Source organism: Balaenoptera musculus, chromosome 2, assembly GCF_009873245.2.
Source record: "Balaenoptera musculus isolate JJ_BM4_2016_0621 chromosome 2, mBalMus1.pri.v3, whole genome shotgun sequence".
NCBI lineage: Eukaryota > Metazoa > Chordata > Mammalia > Artiodactyla > Balaenopteridae > Balaenoptera > Balaenoptera musculus.
In genome coordinates this window covers 58,956,721-58,975,675 of record NC_045786.1, presented here as the reverse complement: position 1 = coordinate 58,975,675, position 18,955 = coordinate 58,956,721, and the positions used below count along the sequence as shown (strand labels likewise).

Below are 18,955 nucleotides of genomic sequence, written 5' to 3'. Positions count from 1 at the left end.
GGCCTTAAAAGTATGTTTGAGACAACTTCAAATCTCCATACGTTCTGGATTAAAGTCAAGGCGGAATATCCTGACATTGCCATAAAAGCACTGAAAAGCCTGCTTCCATTTCCGACATCCTATCTTTGTGAAGCAGGGTTTTCTGCAGTGACAGCAACCAAAACGAGATTACAGAGTAAACTGGACATAAGCAACACACTTCGGGTATCACTGTCCCCTGTGACCCCCAGATGGGACCATCTAGTTGCAGGAAAATAAGCTCAGGGCTCCCACTGATTCTGTATTATGTTGAGTTGTATGATTATTTCATTATATATTCAATGTAATAATAATAGAAATAAAGTGCACAATAAATGTAATGCGCTTGAGTCATCCCGAAACCATCCCCCACCCCACCCCACCCCCAGTCTGTGGAAAAATTGTCTTCCACCAAACTGGTGCCAGAAAGGTTGGAGACTTCTACCTTAACATATAGAAATCTTTTAAACCTCATTTAAAACCTCAGGGATTCCAGGATGAAATATAAAATGTGACAAAAGACTCTAAATATATTACAAATAAATGAAACAATCTTACTGAAGGGTGTGGCAGAATAAGGTGCTGACCTAAGTAATTTTGGAAATGAGTGGAATCTATAAGACTAAAAGGCAAAAGGAACTGTATACAAAAGGACTGTACTCTAGTTGATAAAGTTGTATCCCATAGGGGGCAGGGTATGGGGTAAGAATTCTGAAACTAGTATACGTGTATTGGTGGAAGTCAGGTTTCTCACTGTTGTAGTATACAGGTAAGCAAGGAGAAGAGACTAGAATCATCCATGTGGTAATGGAGTAGAGCTGGAGACAGTATGAATTCATGTTAGCTTAATATAGATACAGGTGATTACATATAGAAATGTTTATACAGGCATACCTTGTTTATTGCATTTCACAGGTATTGCTTTTTATACAAATTGAAGGTTTGTGGCAACCCTGCATAAAACAAGTCTGTGGGTGCCATTTTTCCAACAGCATTTGCTCATTTTGTGTCCCTCTGGTACATTTTGGTAATTCTCAATATATTTCAAATCCTCCACCAGCAAAAAGATAATGACTCACTGAAGGTCCAGATGATGGTTAGCATTTTTTGGCAATAAAGTATTTTTAAAATTAAGGTATGTACATCGTTTTTTTAGATATAATGCTTTTGTGCATTTAATAGACTACAGTGTAGTGTAAACATAACTTTTATGTGCACTGGAAAACAAAAAAATTTGTGACTGTTGTGATATTTGCTTTATTGCAGTGGTCTGGAACTGAACCTACAATATCTCTGAGGTATGCCTGTAGATATATGTCTATGTATACATATATACATAGACATAGATCTACATCTAATTGCTCTGTCAGCTGAGAGGGCCTAGAAGCAATGAAACCCCAGTAGCAGTTACCACACCTAGTGTGCAAATTTTGGTTTCTAATACCATTCTCCAATAAGAGGAATCAGGGCTTCTTGGAGAAGTGGCTGATTCTTGCAGTTGGGCAGGAAATATACAAGATGAGTCTGGGGCATCTTGCAGTGCCAAAAAATAAAATAAAACATAACAGGACTATGCCAAAGGGACAAAAGAGCCAACTGAAAGATCTCCTAATGACCAAAGCTATAACAGTTTGAGCAACAAAATAAATAAAGTAATATTAGGTTAAAACCCTAAGTATAAAGTAAATATCGATGAGTCCATACTGATATAAACAAATGATTGATGTTGACTTTGGAGGAAAATAAGCAAATCTCCCGTGTAGAAGAATTTCAAATAATTTGTTTAGCTACCCCATCCTCAACCAAGTGAGACATAACTCCCCAACTCCTTAAGTTGAGCTGCTTATAGTGACTTTTCTCCAAAGAGCACAGTATGGAAAGGGTAACGATATAGTGCCGAAACCTGACAAACTCTAATGCCAGGTGATCGAGGTCAACATCAACAATGATAAGTCTTGTTGATAGTATGTGCCCCTGGTATGATATCATACACGTGACACTTTATCTGTATGGTTTTCCTCCCTCAAATGCATTATCCCAGTCTAACCATGAGAAAGCAAATCACAGTTCTACAGAATATCTGACAAGTGATCCTCAAAACTGTAGACTTCATTGTAGTAGGTTGAATGGTGATGCCCCTCAAAAGATGTGTCCATGTCCTAACCTCTAGAACCTATGAATGTGACTTTATTTGGAAAAAGAGTCTTTGCAGATGTATTTAAGGTAAGGACTTTAAAATGAGATCATCCCAGATTATCTGGGTGGATTGTAAATCAAATGGTGTGTCCTTCTAAGACACAGAAAAAAAAGACACACATAGACACAGAGAAGACAGAGGCAGAGATTGGAGTGAGTCAGCCACAAACCAAGGGATGCCTTTAAGCTACCAGAAGGTAGAAGAGGCATGGAATGATTTTTCCTGAAGGCCTTCAGAGAGTGTGACCCTGAGAGCTTGATTTCAGGCTTATGGCCTCAAAAACTGTAAGAGAATAAATTTCTCTTTTTTTAAGACGTCAAGTTTATGGTAATTTTTTATAGCAGTCACAGGAAACTAATACAGTCATTAAAGACAAGAAAAGTTTGAGCAACTGTCACAACCAGGAGTAGCCTAAGGAGATGTAACTACTAAATGTAATACGTTATCTTGGATGGGATCCTGAAACAGAAAATGGATGTTGGAGGAAAACTGAGGACATCTGAATAAAGTATGGACTTTAGTTAATAATATTTATATGGGTTCATTAATTTTGACAAGTGTATCATACTAATATAGGATGTTAATAAGGAAACTGGGTGGAGGACACATGGGAACTCTCTACCGTCTTCACAATTTGTCTACACATCTAAAGCTGTTCTAAAATAAAAGATGTATTAAGAAAAGGAAGAGGTACCTTTCCAGGGAATAAAATGAACCCAGAATATTCTACTCCCAGAGCAAGTGTTTCCTTACTGTTGTAATTATGAGCTGGGGGAAGTTTGCCTATTAACAGGACTCCTCTATTTCTTAAACAGAGCGTGTAGTCAGCCTTGCCATTCAAGGCAGATGAGGCCACTGGGGAGACAGACCTATCCAGCTACAGAGGGAATCAGTGCAAGTCACCCATTCTAAACAAAGTAGCCCTTTGGCTTTCTTATTGCTGTCCTTCTTTTCTTCGTGAATAATTCAGTCTAGAAGTCATCAGACAGGGCCTGAGAAGGTACGTGTTTGTGCTAGGGCTACTTGGAGAAATGGCTGATTCTAGGGCTAGGGTAGAGAAAGAACATGACAAGATATGCTGGACACATCATCCTGTACCAGAAAGTAAGGAATTGCTCACAGAATGAGGGGTTGTATCTAAAGGAAATGGAAGTCACCTTGAAGCAGCACCTGCTGGCCAATTTTTGAACATATTGAGCCTCAAAATAATACTCATTATCAAATTATAGCTTGTTGAATAAAATAGAAATTTGTAGTGATGGAGTAAATTAATGGAGAGAAGAAAATGAATTACGGAATAGAAAAATCACAATTTGGGAACTGGTATAGTATAATCAGTTTGTTCAGTACTTCTACCAAAAATGCATAACCTAAGTCTAACCATGAGGAAACATCAGAGAATTCCAAAAGGAGAGACTGTCTATAAGATACCTGGCCTATAACTTTCAAATTTTTAAAGTTTATGAAAGTCAAGGAAAAAGTTAAGAACTATTCCAGACTTAGACAATACAGAAACATGAAAATTAAATGCAACTCATGATACTAGATCTGATCCCTTTGCTACAAAAGACATTAATGCAATCTAAATGTCCATCAACAGAGGAATGGATAAAGAAGATGTGGTACATATATAAAATAGAATATTACTCAGCCATAAAAAGGAACGAAATTGGGTCATTTGTAGAGACATGGATGGACCTAGAGACTATCATACAGAGTGAAGTAAGTCGGAAAGAGAAAAAAAAATCTTATATTAACACATATATATGGAATCTGAAAAAAATGGTATAGACGATCTTATTTACAAAGCAGAAATAGAGACACAGACATAGAGAACAAACATATGGATACCAAGGGGGAAGAGGGGGTATGAATTGGGAGATTGGGATTGACATATATACACTGTTGATACTATGTATAAAATAGATAACTGATGAGAACCTACTGTATAGCACAGGGAACTCTACTCAATGCTCTGTGGTGACCTAAATGAGAAGGAAATCCAAAAAAGAGGGGATATATGTATACGTATAGCTGATTCACTTTGCTGTACAGTATAAACTAACAAAATACTGTAAAGCAACTATACTCCAAAATTTAAAAAAAAAGACATTAATGGGATGATTGGTGAAACTTCAGCAGGGAAGATAGATTACAAGGTGGTAACATATTGTTAATTTGTTGATTTTGATGATTGTATCATGGATATTTGGGAGAATGTCTTTATTGGAGGAATTATAAACCTGAGTTTTCAGGGATGATGGGACATAATGTCAGCAACTCTCAAATGGTTCAGGAAAAAAAAGTTCTTCATACTGTTCTTGAAATTTTCTGAAATTTAAAAAAAATTGTCTTTAAAAACTTTTGATAAGAGACAATGTGGGTTAAGAGGATGAGAGGAGGAATTTATTCAGAATAGCTCTGATCAATTAAAGATTTCCAGACCTAGAGGAAAATTGCAGACATTAAAGGAAATACTAAGGTGATCAAGTATCAGTTCTAGAAGTAAGAGCTCATGGAGAGAATTTTTTGTAAGAAAAAAAATTTATAAATTGCCTTGGAAACTTTATATTGAATGCATTTTGGTAGTTAAAGCTTTTCATTGGCCTTCCTCATTAGCAAGGGTGGGAGTGGAAGTTTAGCTTCCTGCTGGGTCCCGCTGGCACAGGGGTTAGGGAAGGAGGGGAATCGAGGTGCCACCTAGCACCACTTTGTGCTGTCGTGTTCTGCCTAGGTGCTGTCCAGTAGGATGGAAGTTTAACTTCCAGTGGGCCCTGCTAAAACCAGGGAAACAAAGAGGAGGGACAGTTTTTTGAAGGTATGGAAAAAACATTGACTGAGGAGAAACTACCAGTGATGAGGAAAAGAATGAAATTTTGAGGTAGAATTGATAGAATAATTTGGACTATACCATTCTGCTATCCTAAACCATGATCCTTGATATCTGAGGCATGTGGTTTCCTATTACGCAGTTTGAATTAAGAGTTTTAAGAAAGAATAATTCTTAAATGACCATTTAATCCATTATATTCCACCCAGCAATCAGCCTAGGTAAGAAATATCATACGGGACAATTACTGGGTCTCCTTAAAGTTGGAATTAAAGATAACAAAAGAAACCATAGGACTTTTTCCATTAATAATAAAAATGGTCAGAGGGCAAATTTCTGTGACTTGACCTGAAATACTGTGACTTTTATTCCCCCAAAATTGCTGAAAATGTTTGTTCTCTCTTATGTTGCTAGTTCAATATGTAATTAACATGTAAACCAACAATATATCTTTGTTCCATATTTGTCTAGTTTAAAATGCTAGAATCTCTGACAGCAGTACAGTTGTTAGACTATTTTAAAATGGCTGAGTTTTCCTAAAAACTTTAAATTGAAAACCTAAAATGTAATAAAAATAGCTACCTCCTTGGAAACCATGTTAACAGTACCTTAAAATTTTAAAAATATAGTGCTTATGTTCTTTGGATGATTGAAGTCCCTGGAGTATAGTAGGTTCAATAAATGTTGCTGTGAAATGAATGTTGAATAATCTAAAAAGATTGAAAAAGATTGGCATTAATTTCTCATTGAGAAAGAAGAAACGTCTTACCCATATTATTCAGTTCTTGTTTTCTACTCAGTAAAGAATTTGGGATGTGATATAAATGGAAGGTATTCATGTTTATCTTGAATTGAAATCACGTAGAGGGAAAAAACCTAATCATTAAACAGCAAGATCAATTTCATTTTCTTTGCCACAATTTTTTAAAATGTAGCATACAGCATAGCTGCAGTGATACTGCCCATTTTCAAAGAGACTTTTAAAATCTATTACCATTTAAAAACCTCTGGGACGTCCCTGGTGGCTCAGTGGTTAAGAATCCACCTGCCAGTGCAGGGGACACGGGTTCGAGCCCTCTGGGAGGATCCCACATGCCACGGAGCAACTAAGCCCGTGTGCCACAACTACTGAGCCTGCGCTCTAGAGCCTGCAAGGCACAACTACTGAGCCTGCGTGCCACAACTACTGAAGCTGGCACACCTAGAGCCTGTGCTCCGCAACAAGAGAAGCCACCGCAATGAGAAGCCCGCGCACCACAATGAAGAGTAGCCCCCGCTCGCCTCAACTAGAGAAAAGCCATGCGCAGCAACGAAGACCCAACACAACCAAAAAAAAAAAAAAGAATAAATAACATAAATTTTTAAAAAATATTTAAAAACCTATGTTACTAAATCTACTGTGCTGCCAGTGGCTGGTGGCAAACTAGAGTGATTGACGTGGTATATTGCCTAGTTTACTTTCTTAGGTCGTAGGAGAAATCCTTTCCAGCTCATACTTTTTTTTATGTTGTTATATCCCTGTGGCTGCCAGAAAAATAGAAAATTCTGCCTGTTTATAGCAGAATTCCTTCTTTTCAAGCAGTTTTCTTTTTCCTCAAGCTATCCTCATCCTCCCCAGCCCTACCCCAAGCCAATATTATGAGAAGATTGGTATATTTGAGCTTGTAAGATCTGAAATCTCTCTGCAGTCGGCTCATCCAGGTGCACAAATATCTTGGTTATAGGAAATGACAGTCATGTCATGTAATAATTTCCTGTAGGAGCTGAAATATAGCAAAATAGGACAGTGTGAAATGTAAGGAAGAATATGGCAGAGAAGTTTTTCTGTTTTACAAGGGAAAGACTCCTTTATCTTAGGACAATCATCGAAGTACCCAAAGGAAACGAGGCAGCAAGTACTCTTAAGCTAAATTTTCTTCGAGGATTCTTTGTGATTTTCAGCTAGATTACCTGCTTTAAATATCCTGCAGTAGTCCTGGTTTGTAATTAAGATATTGGTAAGCAAAATTTTTGTGCAAAACTCCAGAGGGAACCTATAATCTGTCATAAATTTTGTTTTTATTTAAAGGCGTAGATGAAAAAAGAAAGGGTAACTTTTAAAAATTAGTATTTCTTAATAAATCAGCAACTATAGGGTTTTTAAAAATATCTGAACTAAAGAGCCATTTTTTCCTTTAATAATCTAAATTCAGTCCATTTGTTTTCCTTACAAATATTAATTATCTGGAACTTAGCATAGGCAGAAAAATAAGGGTTAGGAGTAACTGAAATTTTTAGTATACCTGTTTTATTAATGCTACTGGTTATTTGTTTATCCATTACAATTTACAAAGCATATATTCTTAGAACCCACTGACTTATGTAGTTTGTAAAGCAGTATCACTGGGACTTTTGAGGTAAAAACGTAGCACATTTCTTCTTTTTTCATCCTATCCTCAGATTTCATGTGCCTACAGATTTTAAAGAGTTGTTGAGACATCTTATTGCACTAAGAGAATCCCGCGAGAAATATTTTCACCTGCTTGACCGGGACTATTGACAGAGTGATTGAATTTCTCCAAGGAGGATGAGCTCGTATGTTAGCTGAAGTGACACATGCTTTAGGGACACAGCAGTCACAGGTGTTAGTAACACATTCCTTTCTGTTCTTGTAAAAAGAAGTTTATAAGAACATTTTTTATTTGCAGCTTAGAGTGAGTTTGAAATTAGAATTTTTACTTCACTTACCATTTGAAGCAGTGAAAATGTTGATTTTAAGTAGCTTCTGTGAAATATGTGCTTTTTCCTGTGAATGGCAGAAGTATACTTCCCCATAACATCCATCAAGTCAGCTGCTCCAAGGAGCATTCACATTCTGTGTATACCCTGAGAATTTTAACAGACGCAAGTCATACTAAACTCTTCCAAATTCAATTTGATATCCTAACTGGGAATGACAGTGGAACACAGTCTGGAACTTTCAGATCTGCAGTTTTTACAGCTGATTTCTTCTGATTAAGGCCAATTTTGTCTATTTTAGACTAGGCTGGAATTTTGATCTTGATGTCAGAATATGACAGTGATTATCTCCTGGGGCATTCTCTCTGCTGCAGTTCCTGGTGCTTTGGTCCAAAGTTCAAGGTGTGTGTATGTGTGTGTCCATTCCTTCTTCCCTTCTCTCTTTCCCTCCCTGTGTTCCTTTCTTCCTTCCTTCTTCCCTCCCTCCCTTCCTCTTCACTTCCTTCCTTCCTTCCTTCCTTTTTTATACTGTTTTCTCCTTCCTGATGACATTTATATTTTCCTTGTTCCCCAGTGGCCCATTTACTCCTCCCTCTCCCCCATCCTCACCCTCCTTTTAATTTTTTCCATTTTTTAAATTGAGCTAAAATACATTTAGCATAAAATGTACCATCTTAACCATTTTAGGTATAAAGTTAGTATTAAATACATTCATAATGTTGATGAACCATCACCACCACCCATCTCTGTAACTCTTTTCATCTTGTAAAACTGAAACTCTATACCCAGTAAACAACTCCCCATTCACCTTCCCCCACCCAGCCCCTGGCAACCATCATTCTGCTTTCCAACTCTATGATTTTGACTACTTTAAGTACCTTATATAACTGGAATCATAGAGTATTTTTCTTTTTGTGACTGGCTTATTTCACTTAGCATAATGTCTTCAAGATTCATCCATGTTGTAGCATGTTGCAGAATACCCTTCCTTTTTAAGACTGAATGATATTCCATTGTATGTATATACCTCATTTTGTTTACGCATTTACCTGTCAATGGACACTTAGGTTGCTTTCTCATTTTTTTCTTTTGTGAGTAGTGTTGCTATGAATGTGGGTATACAAATATCTCTTCAAGACCTTACTTTCAGTTCTTTCGGGTATGTACCCAGAAGTGGAATTGCTGGATAATATTCTATTTTAATTTTTCTGGAACCACTGTACTGTTTTCCACAGCAGCTTGTATCATTTTAAGTTCCCACCAATAGTGCGCAAGGGTTCCATTTTCTCCACATCCTCACCAGCACTTGTTACTTTCTTTTTTTTTTTAATAGTAGCCATCCTAATGGATGTGAAGTGGTATCTCATTGTAGTTTTGATTGATTTTCATTTCCTGAATAAACAGTGATGTTAAACTTCTTTAAACTTCTTTTCATGTGTTTACTGGCCATTTATATGGCATCTTTGGAGAAATGTCATTTCGAGTCCTTAGCCCATTTTTGAACTGGGTTGTTTGGTTTTATGTTGTTGAGCTTTAGGAGTGTTCTGTATATTCTGGATATTAATCCTTTATCAGATATATGATATGCAAATATGTAGATACTTTCTCCCACTCTGAGAGTTGTCTTTTTACTCTGTGGATAGTGTCTTTTGATGCACAAAATTTAAAAATTTTCATGAAGTCCAATTTGTTTATTTTTTCTTTGGTTGCCTGTGCTTTTGGTGTTATATCAAGAAATCACTGCAAAATCCAATGTTATGAAGCTTTTGCCTTATCTTTTCTTCTATGAGTTTTATAGTTTTAGGTTTTACATTTAGGTCTTTGGTCCATTTTGAGTTCATTTTCGTATATGGTGTTAGGTAAGGGTCCAACATCATTCTTTGTCATGTGGATATCCAGTTTTCCTGGCACCATTTGTTGAAAAGATTGTCCTTTCCCCATTGAATCGTCTTGGCACCCTTGTCAAAAATCATTTGACCATATATACAAAGGTTTATATCTGGGCTCTTTATTGTGTTCCATTGATTTTTTTTTCACACACACACACACACACACACACACACACACACTGTATTTTATTTTTACAAGAGATAGACTGACATCAAGCATTGTACATGGATGACCACAACAAAAGCAACAATGATTGCAATTACCAAACTCCATTGTTCTTTTTGTCTTGTTTTAATGCTAGTACCATACTAGCATTGTAATAAATTTTAAAACCAGGAAGTATAAGTCCTCTAGCTTTGTTCTTCTTTTTCAAGATTGTTTTGGCTCTTCAGAGATCTTCTTAAGATCTCAAATGAATTTTAGGATGACTTTTTCTATTTCTGCAAAAAATGTCAGAGATGTTGATAAGGATTGCATTGAATCTATAGATTGCTTTTTGGGTTTTTTTTTTTGTTTGTTTGTAATAAATTTATTTATTTATTTATTTTTGGCTGCATTGGGTCTTAGTTGCTGCGTGGGGGCTTTTCTCTAGTTGTGGCGAGCAGGGGCTATTCTTCATTGCGGTGCACGGGTTTCATTTTGCAGTGGCTTCTCTTGTTGCGGAGCATGGGCTCTAGGTGCACGGGCTTTGGTAGTTGTGGTACGTGGGCTCAGTAGTTGTGGCTCACGGGCTCTAGAGCGCAGGCTCAGTAGTTTTGGTGCACGGGCTTAGTTGTTCCAAGGCATGTGGAGTCTTCCTGGACCAGGGCTCGAACCTGTGTCCCCTGCATTGGCAGGGGGATTCTTAACCACTGCACCACCAGGGAAGTCCCAGATTGCTTTTTGGATGTCCATTCTAACACAACTAACTTTTCCAATCCATTAAGATGGAATGTGTTTCCATTTATTTAGTTATTCCTTAATTTTGTTCAATAATGTTTTTTGTAGTTTTCAGTGTACAAGTGTTTCATCTCTTTGGTTAATTCCTAAGTATTTTATTCCTTTTGATGTTATCATAAATGGAATTGTTTTTGTATTTTTCTTTTCAGATTGTTCATTGTCAGTTTATAGAAATGCAACTGATTTTTGTGTTGCCTTTTATTTCTTTTTCTTGCCTAAATTACTCTAGCTAGAACTTCCAGTACTGTGTTGAATAGAAGTGGCAAAAGCTGGTATCCTTCACTTATTCCTGATCTTAGAGGAAAAACTTTCAGTTTTTCACCATTGAATATGATGTTCCCTGTGGGTTTTTTTATATATGGCTTTTGTTATGTTGAGGTTAATTTCTTTCCATTTTTAGTTTGTTAAGTGTTTTTATCATGAAAGGGTGTTGAGTTCTGTCAAATGCTTTTTCTGCATCAGTTGAGATGATCATATGGTTCTTTCCCTTCATTCTATTAATGTGATGTGTTACATCAATCAGTTGTCATATGTTGAACCATCCTTGCGTTTTAGGAATAAATTCCACTTGGTCATGATGTATCATCCGATTAATATGAACTTGGTTTGCTATTTTATGGACGATTTTTGCTTCAGTGTTCTTAAGAGATATTGGTGTGTGGTTTTCTTTTTTGTAGTGTCTTTGTCTGGCTTTGGTATCAGGGTACTGCTGGCCTCATAGAATGAGTTAGGAAATATTCCCTCCTCTTCAATTTTTGGGAAAAGTTTGAGAAGGACTAGTATTAGTTATTCATTAAATGTTTGGTAGATTTCAGCAGTGAAGCCATCAGGCACAGGGCTTGTCTTTTGGGAGAAATTTTAAATTACTGATTCAATCTCCATACTAGTTATAGGTCTACTCATATTTTCTATTTCTTTGTGATTCAGTCTTGGTAGGTTTTGTGTTTCTAGGAATTTGTCCATTTCAGGTAGGTTATCCAATTTGTTTGCATACAAATGTTCGTAGTACTCTTATAATCCCTTTTATTTCTGTGGAATTGGTACTAATGTCCCCACTTCCATTTCTGATTTTAGTAATTTGAGTCTTCTCTCTTTTTTTCTTCGTTCATCTAGCTAAATGTTTGTCAGTTTTGTTGATCTTTTTAAAGAAGCAACTTTTGGGTTCATTGATTTTTCTCTGTTCTTCTTCTCTACTTCATTTATCTCTGCTCTAATCTTTATTACTTCCTTCTTTCTGCTAGATTTGGGTTAAGTTTGTTCTTCTTTTCCTAGTTCCTTAAGTTGTAAAGTTAAGTTGTTAATTTGAGATCTTTTCTGTTTTTTAATGTAAGCATTTATAGCTATAAAATTTCCCTGCATTCCATAAGTTTGGGTATGTTTTGCTTTCATTTTCATTCATCCCTAAGGATTTTGTAATTTCCCATGTGATTTCTTCTTTGATCCGTTGGTTGTTGAAAAGTGTGTTGTTTAATTTCCACAAATTTGTGGATTTTCCAGTTTCACTTTTGTTGTTGGTTTCTAACTTCATCTTGTTGTGGTCAGAAAAGATATTTTGTATGATATTTATCTTCCTAAGTCTGTTGAGACTTAATTTGTGGCCTAAAATATGGTCTGTCCTGGAAAATGTCCCATGTACACTTGAGAAGAATGTGTATGTGTATTCTGTTGTTGGGTAGAGCGTTCTGTATTTGTCTGTTAGATCTAGTTGGTTTATTATGTTAAATCCTCTGTTTCCTTTCTTCCGTCTGGTCGTTCTGTCCATTATTGCGAGTGGGATATTGAAGTTTCCAACTATTATTGTAGAATTGTCTATTTCACCTTTCAATTTTGTCAATTTTTGCTTCATATATTTTGATGGTCTATCAATAGGTGGGTTAACATTCATAATTGTTATATCTTCTTGCTGTATTGAACCTTTTATTAATATATGATATCCTCTTTTTTAATGAGAGAAAATGAGTATTTTAAAGAACAATGAATCTTTAAGTTAATATATTTCCTCCTCCATTTGCAAAGTTAAATATTTTAAATAGTTCCTCATTATAAACACATCACTTATAACTTTTATTTTTACAAACATTGACAAATAATTTATTGCTTATATCAGGTACTTCTAAATTCTTATTGGAGAAGTATTCCCTGTTGAAGTTTTAGCTGATAAAGCTATGTATGCACATAAAACAGGAAGAGAAACCTTGTGTTTCTCCCTGTTTAAAAACAAGAATCAAAGTAGTTGAAACTGGGTAGTTACAGCTGTAAAACATAAACTCATTCTTACCATTCTAACATTTTGGTCTCTTACTGAAATAGATGTTCCTCCTGTGGGCGTAACTGTACAGTAAGAAGTCTGATCCACTCTTAGAATTTTTCAGTTCTGTTTATGACCTAATGATGCTTTATGCAGTGCTCTGCTGGAATTTACTGGCCTATGTCTTGATGCAGTTTTTTGTAGTAAGATGAGTCAGTTTCCAGTATTAAGTAATTCCATGGTAACCTACACAGAGAATAGTTTCTGCTTAAATGAATCAGGAAATGGTAAGCCTTTAATAATAAGGTTAAGGTATTTGAATGTTTGAGAAGTGAGAGTTAATTAAACAGACTTGACAGAAGACTGTTTTTCTTCAAAGCAGCTGTTGTCTCCAAATCCAATAAAAGTGAAGATGCATCAGTTCTTACTATAATATTCTGTGGAGACTTTATTGATTTAGAACTGTCATTTTTCTCTTCTTTAGTATTGGCCTCTTTTTTGTTATATATACGCAATGCTTATTTTAATATAACATTCTTACATATGAGGAAATATACAGCTTAATAAAGACCTGGAAAACAGGCCACTGAGATTATCATTTATCGGAAATAGTTCTGACCACCAGTGTTGCCTGTATGTATGAATTATAAGGTCACCTTGAGGGGTATTCTTTATCAGCTCAGTCAGGGTTATTAAAGCCAGAGGAAAATTAGTATTCAATGTTTCTACTGTTTTAAGTCTCACTTGCCTTAACTTAGAAGTGCTTTAGGACCTTGGCATACTTTAATACTGTTCATATTTACTTATTTATTTATTTATTTTTTTGCTGTGTTGGGTCTTCGTTTCTGTGCGAGGGCTTTCTCTAGTTGCGGCAGGTGGGGGCCACTCTTCATCGCGGTGCGCGGGCCTCTCAGTATCGCGGCCTCTCTTGTTGCGGAGCATAGGCTCCAGACGCGCAGGCTCAGTAGTTGTGGCTCACGGGCCTAGTTGCTCCGTGGCATGTGGGATCTTCCCAGACCAGGGCTCGAACCCGTGTCCCCTGCATTGGCAGGCAGATTCTCAACCACTGTGCCACCAGGGAAGCCCTGTTCATATTTACTGGTAGTAATTATTAATTGATGAATTGGGATTTGATGTCATCTGTTCTGTGTTAACCAGTTTATTTTGTTTTTCATATCCTGCTTTGCAAATTGTGTGTATTATATAATTGCATTGAGACACCAATTTTATTTCATACAGCATTCTTTCTTTAATAGGTGTAAATGTAAGGTACAGTTATTAGTTTACTTCCCTATAGTCATGAAAGAACTGGGGCAAGTCCAGAATCTCATCTACCCATGGACTAATGCCCAGCATCCATACCAGATATTGATAGTGTTTTAAGTTTCAATTGATATTATTGGTGTGCCAGATGGTATATAACTCTATGCATACTACATAAGAACTGTAAGTTTCCTCTCAAGACTTAACAGAACCATTATTTTTATAATGCATGTGTTTATAGTGTTTTATATATTTTAGTGTGCATTCATATTATTTACGTTTACTTTATCCTCAGAGCAACCCTGGGAAATAAACATTAATTTTTAGGTAAACTGAGGTTCATCAAGATTCAGTGTTTTGCTTGGACAAAAATTCAGGTCTCTTGACTTACTAATCCTCTGTTTGGTACTCTACGGAGAGAGCAATAATTGTAAAATATTTCATGATTATAGATGTCAAACTACTGTAATAGTAGTAATCCCTTATTTGTATAGCACTGGTAATTTTTAGAGCACCTTTTATTATATTATTTAACAAAAAGAAAATTAGGAAAGCAGAGTTTGTGTTATGATACTTGCCACTGTTTCCTTTATTAGACTCATACATTCATTAATTACAGAGAACCTCTATGTGCTAGGTACTGGATTGGTTGTTAAAATAAAATTGTCTCTGCCCTCAAGGAGATCAGGCCATTAAGGCACTGTTGGACAGCCATAGACAATGTGATATAAGCTGAGTTTGCTGAGGGCACCGAAAAAAGCTTTTGTTTTTTCTATTGAAGAGGTAAAGGTGTGACTGACACTGTCCTTTTTCTTGCCTTGAATGCAGAGGTAATGCCTGCATGTATAGCAAACAACTTTGAAGCAGCAAATCAACACAATTAATGGAGCAAAAAGATAGAAAGAGCCTTGGTCTTTGATGACCTTCTTGAGCCTCTATACCAACCCTTGACTACCTATCTCTGGACTTCTTATGTGGGGGGAAAAAATTAGTACCCTATTTGTTTAAGCCACACATAAGTCAGGTTTTCGATTACTTGTAGACAAATTCTCTCCCTCCCTCCCTCCCTCCCTCCCTCCCACCTTCCCTTCTTCCCTCCCCCTTCCTCCCCCCACCCCCGCCCTCAATTTTTTAGCTTTCCTTTAATGGACATTTAACATACACACTATGGTACACAGTGGTATAATGAATCCCCATCACCACCTAACTATAATAGTAATTGGCCAACCTTGTGCATTCTCGCACTTTCTCTGTTAATAATTAGAACTTAACTTAAGGAATTCTGTGATAGAAGTATGTGAAAATACTGTGGAAGAACAGGTAAGACTGACTAACTTGGCCTGAGGTGGAGGTAGAGGCTTATTAGGAAAGACTTCACAGAGGAGGTGCCATCAACAGAAGCCTTAAGGGCAAGTAGAAAATGGAAGAAAGAGGATTGCTAGTGAAATTTATAACATGCATAAAGGGCCTTTAAAAAGTATGATATATTCAAATAATGGGAAATAAATTATTATGGCTAGAATATACAGTTTATCAGAGAAGAGTGTCAGTAGGTGAGTCTAAAAAGATGGTTTGGTGCCGAGTCATAAAAGAACGTGTATACCATACCAAGAAGTCTCAGGCTCATCTTATAGGTACCAGAAAGTGAAGAGTGTAATTAGGTTTGGAAAAATAACAGTAATATCACCTGTGACAGTAATATCACCTGTGATTCTGGGGTAGAAGATAGAGAGGGAAGACAGTAAACTGTGCCAGTGGTCCAAATGATAGAGAGGCATTTAGTGATAACTGTAGTGGGCTTGGGCAGGGGGAGATAACTTTAAGAGATATTTCAGAGGAAGAATCAACATGATTTGCTCCCTGGCTAGGATGGAGAAGGGAGTCAGAGTCACAATGAGTAGATGAGATGGTGCTATTATTGGAGAAGTAATATAGCAGAAGACAGGTTTAGGGTAGGTGCAGAAGATGAGCTTGGTCTTTTAAGTTTGAAGTGCTGATAGGACATTCAGGTAGAGGTATCCGGTGTGCCAAAAGGAAATATAGGACTGGACCTTAGGAGAGTCTCAAACCAGCGAGTCCCATAACTTGTCTTTCCTGCCAGATGTCATATGTCACATCATTCATATGTGTGTGTACGTATACACACACACATATGTAAACATATATACACATTTGATCCTCATTATTCATGGATTCCATATTTTCAAATTCACTTACTTGCTAAGATTTAAACTCCCAAATCAGTAATTGTCGTGCTTTCACAATCATTTGCAGACCTAGGCAGAGTGGCAAAAAAATTGAGGTGCCTGATGTGTACATTCTCAGCTGAGGTTGAGCAAGGTGACATCTTGCCTTTTTGTTTCAACTCACATACTATAAAGAAGCATCTTTTTTGCCATCTCCTTAGTGCCATGTTTTTCACATTTTTATGCTTTTTTGGGGTGTGATTTCACTGTTTAACATGGCCTCCAAATATTGTGCTGAAGTACTGTGTAGTGTACTTAAGCACAAGAAGGTTGTGATGTGCCTAATGGCGAAAATACGTGTGTTAGATAAGCTTTTGTTCAGTCATGAGCTGTGCTGTTGGCTGTGAGTTCGATTTTAATGAATCAACAGTATATATTAAATAAGGTATCTCTAAACAGAGGTACACATTAAAAAAAACTTACATATTGATAGGTTGACAAAATGTTGTAAGCAGAGGCTTGCAGGAATCTAACCCTGTGTTTCCCATTTCCTAGAAGCAATGGAAGCACAGTATTCACCAATTCAGTGTTCACAGAAACTTTATAGAACATAACTACCACACATAGCAAGAATCGACTGTGTGTGTATAAAATCTACTCTTTTATGAATAATCCTTACATTTGTACAGTACAGACATTAGTCCCAATGTATGCTTGAGATTATGATCCCAAGAAATATATATCTCTTTTCTTGTTGAAAAAATAAATCCATATCAGACAAAAACAGTTTGCTCTTGCAGATGGATGATTCCATATTCCCTAAGCCAATGGGTTTTTCACAAAACAGAATATTAAAGAAATATAGGTGACATTGACAGCATCTAAATGATCATTTACAGCACACTTGAGCATAACATGTTCGTGACTATCATATTGGTAGGCTGCCAGTTTCTTTTATAGCTTGATGTTTTTCTCTTTAGCAGACTTGCAACATTTTCAGTCCCTATTCTCTTAGAGAAATTTATTTTACAATGGTGTTCATGTGTGAGGGGATTTCATGATCCAAGACTAGTGTTTGTGCATTCATATCTGTCAATTTGCTTAAATACAACAGCTCAAAAGGATTTTTTAACCTGTTATTCATGAATGTTAGTTCATATCAGTAGGGGTGTTTTAAAATGGCAGGTATGATGTGAGAGTGAGAATCACCCATCTCTTCTGACATAACATCAGTGTTATGTTGAAAATTAACATTCAGCTTTGTATCTCTCTTTTTACTGTCTGCAAACCTGAAAACAGGGAATTGGCATTTACAGTCAAGGACAAGAAGACATACAACTCCATGCAAATGATTTTTAAGCTCCAAAGTGCTTCTGTGCTTATTTACATATATCTGTTTTCTAATCACCTTTCCTCTTGATATAGAAGATGTGCCTAGGGTTGTTATTATCTTATACAGCTATATTGTCAAGTATATAAAATAACAATGATACAATGATACAGACATCCACTTAGAGATGCTTCAGTTTGGGGTGGCTGATTTACTTGTTTTATTTATTCCTCTAACGTGATCCTCTTCTGACTATTGTGTGGTTTTCTAGTTAATATATTAGGGTGAGTCTTCTCTGTTTTTACTGCAAGCAGTAGATTTTGTGTCATGAAGTATAGTTCAGGGATAACAGCATTTTTTTCCTCTTCTTATTCATGGTAGATAACCTTAATCTTCACTTTTCATATGGGAATACCTCATACATCTGTTCTTCTTCTGTACTATGACTAGTGTATTTAAGTTTCAGGATTGATATTCTTTAATTCTGCATTCAGAAAGCAAAATATTTACAGTTGAATTCCTCTGTGAATTGGCATTAAGCTTACTATATTTTCATTTTCCACTGCTGATTTGGAGCAACCTAATGTTCTAATATTAAAGATTATTTAATGAGATTGACTAGCCCTTGAACTAACTGAAAGAGAGAGAGTCTGTGTTACCTTATTCCAATTTCAGTAAACTATTGTGCCATATAGAGATATGTTATAATTTCAGGATTTTATGTAAAGTTCTTCAGTACATGCTAATTAAGTGAGAGTACCTCCTCAAACTTATAAAAATGCAAGAGATTAACTAAAAGATGAAAACATCTTTCTAAACTAATATCTCTCTAATTGAAGTAGAGGGTAGTGTCTGTAAATGGCAACTACATCATATAGTTTCAGAGAAAACTGTTTAAAAAAATCTTTGATGATTTATTGGTTGTGTCTCTAAATCTTTTTTTTTTTTTTTTTTTGTAAAGAAATACACATTTATTTATTTATTTATTTTTGGCTGTGTTGGGTCTTCGTTTCTGTGTGAGGGCTTTCTCTAGTTGTGGCAAGCGGGGGCCACTCTTCATTGCGATGCGCGGGCCTCTCACTATCGCGGCCTCTCTTGTTGTGGAGCACAGGCTCCAGACGCGCAGGCTCAGTAGTTGTGACTCACGGGCCTAGTCGCTCCGCGGCATGTGGGATCTTCCCAGACCAGGGCGCGAACCCGTGTCCCCTGCATTAGCAGGCAGATTCTCAACCACTGCGCCACCAGGGAAGCCCTAAATCTTTTTATATGGATGGCTACATTCGTGAGTTTATATCTGCTGTTTACTATCCCTCCAGTCTTACACGTCTCCTCTAAA

The 18,955-nt window shown here is 36.5% G+C and overlaps 1 protein-coding gene across 13 annotated transcripts in view; it reads left to right on the top strand.

Annotated features, from left to right (window-relative positions):
• Positions 1-18,955, top strand: part of PEAK1 (pseudopodium enriched atypical kinase 1) — a 303,507-nt gene that overhangs the window by 114,090 nt on the left and 170,462 nt on the right. The window contains exon 1 of one of the 13 annotated variants that reach the window (XM_036842112.1): positions 8,137-8,165. The exons of the other annotated variants lie outside the window; for them this stretch is intronic. The gene's annotated coding sequence lies outside the window, so the exon portion shown is untranslated. Of the gene's footprint in view, positions 1-8,136; positions 8,166-18,955 lie in introns of those variants that run through there. 13 annotated transcript variants of the gene reach the window in all.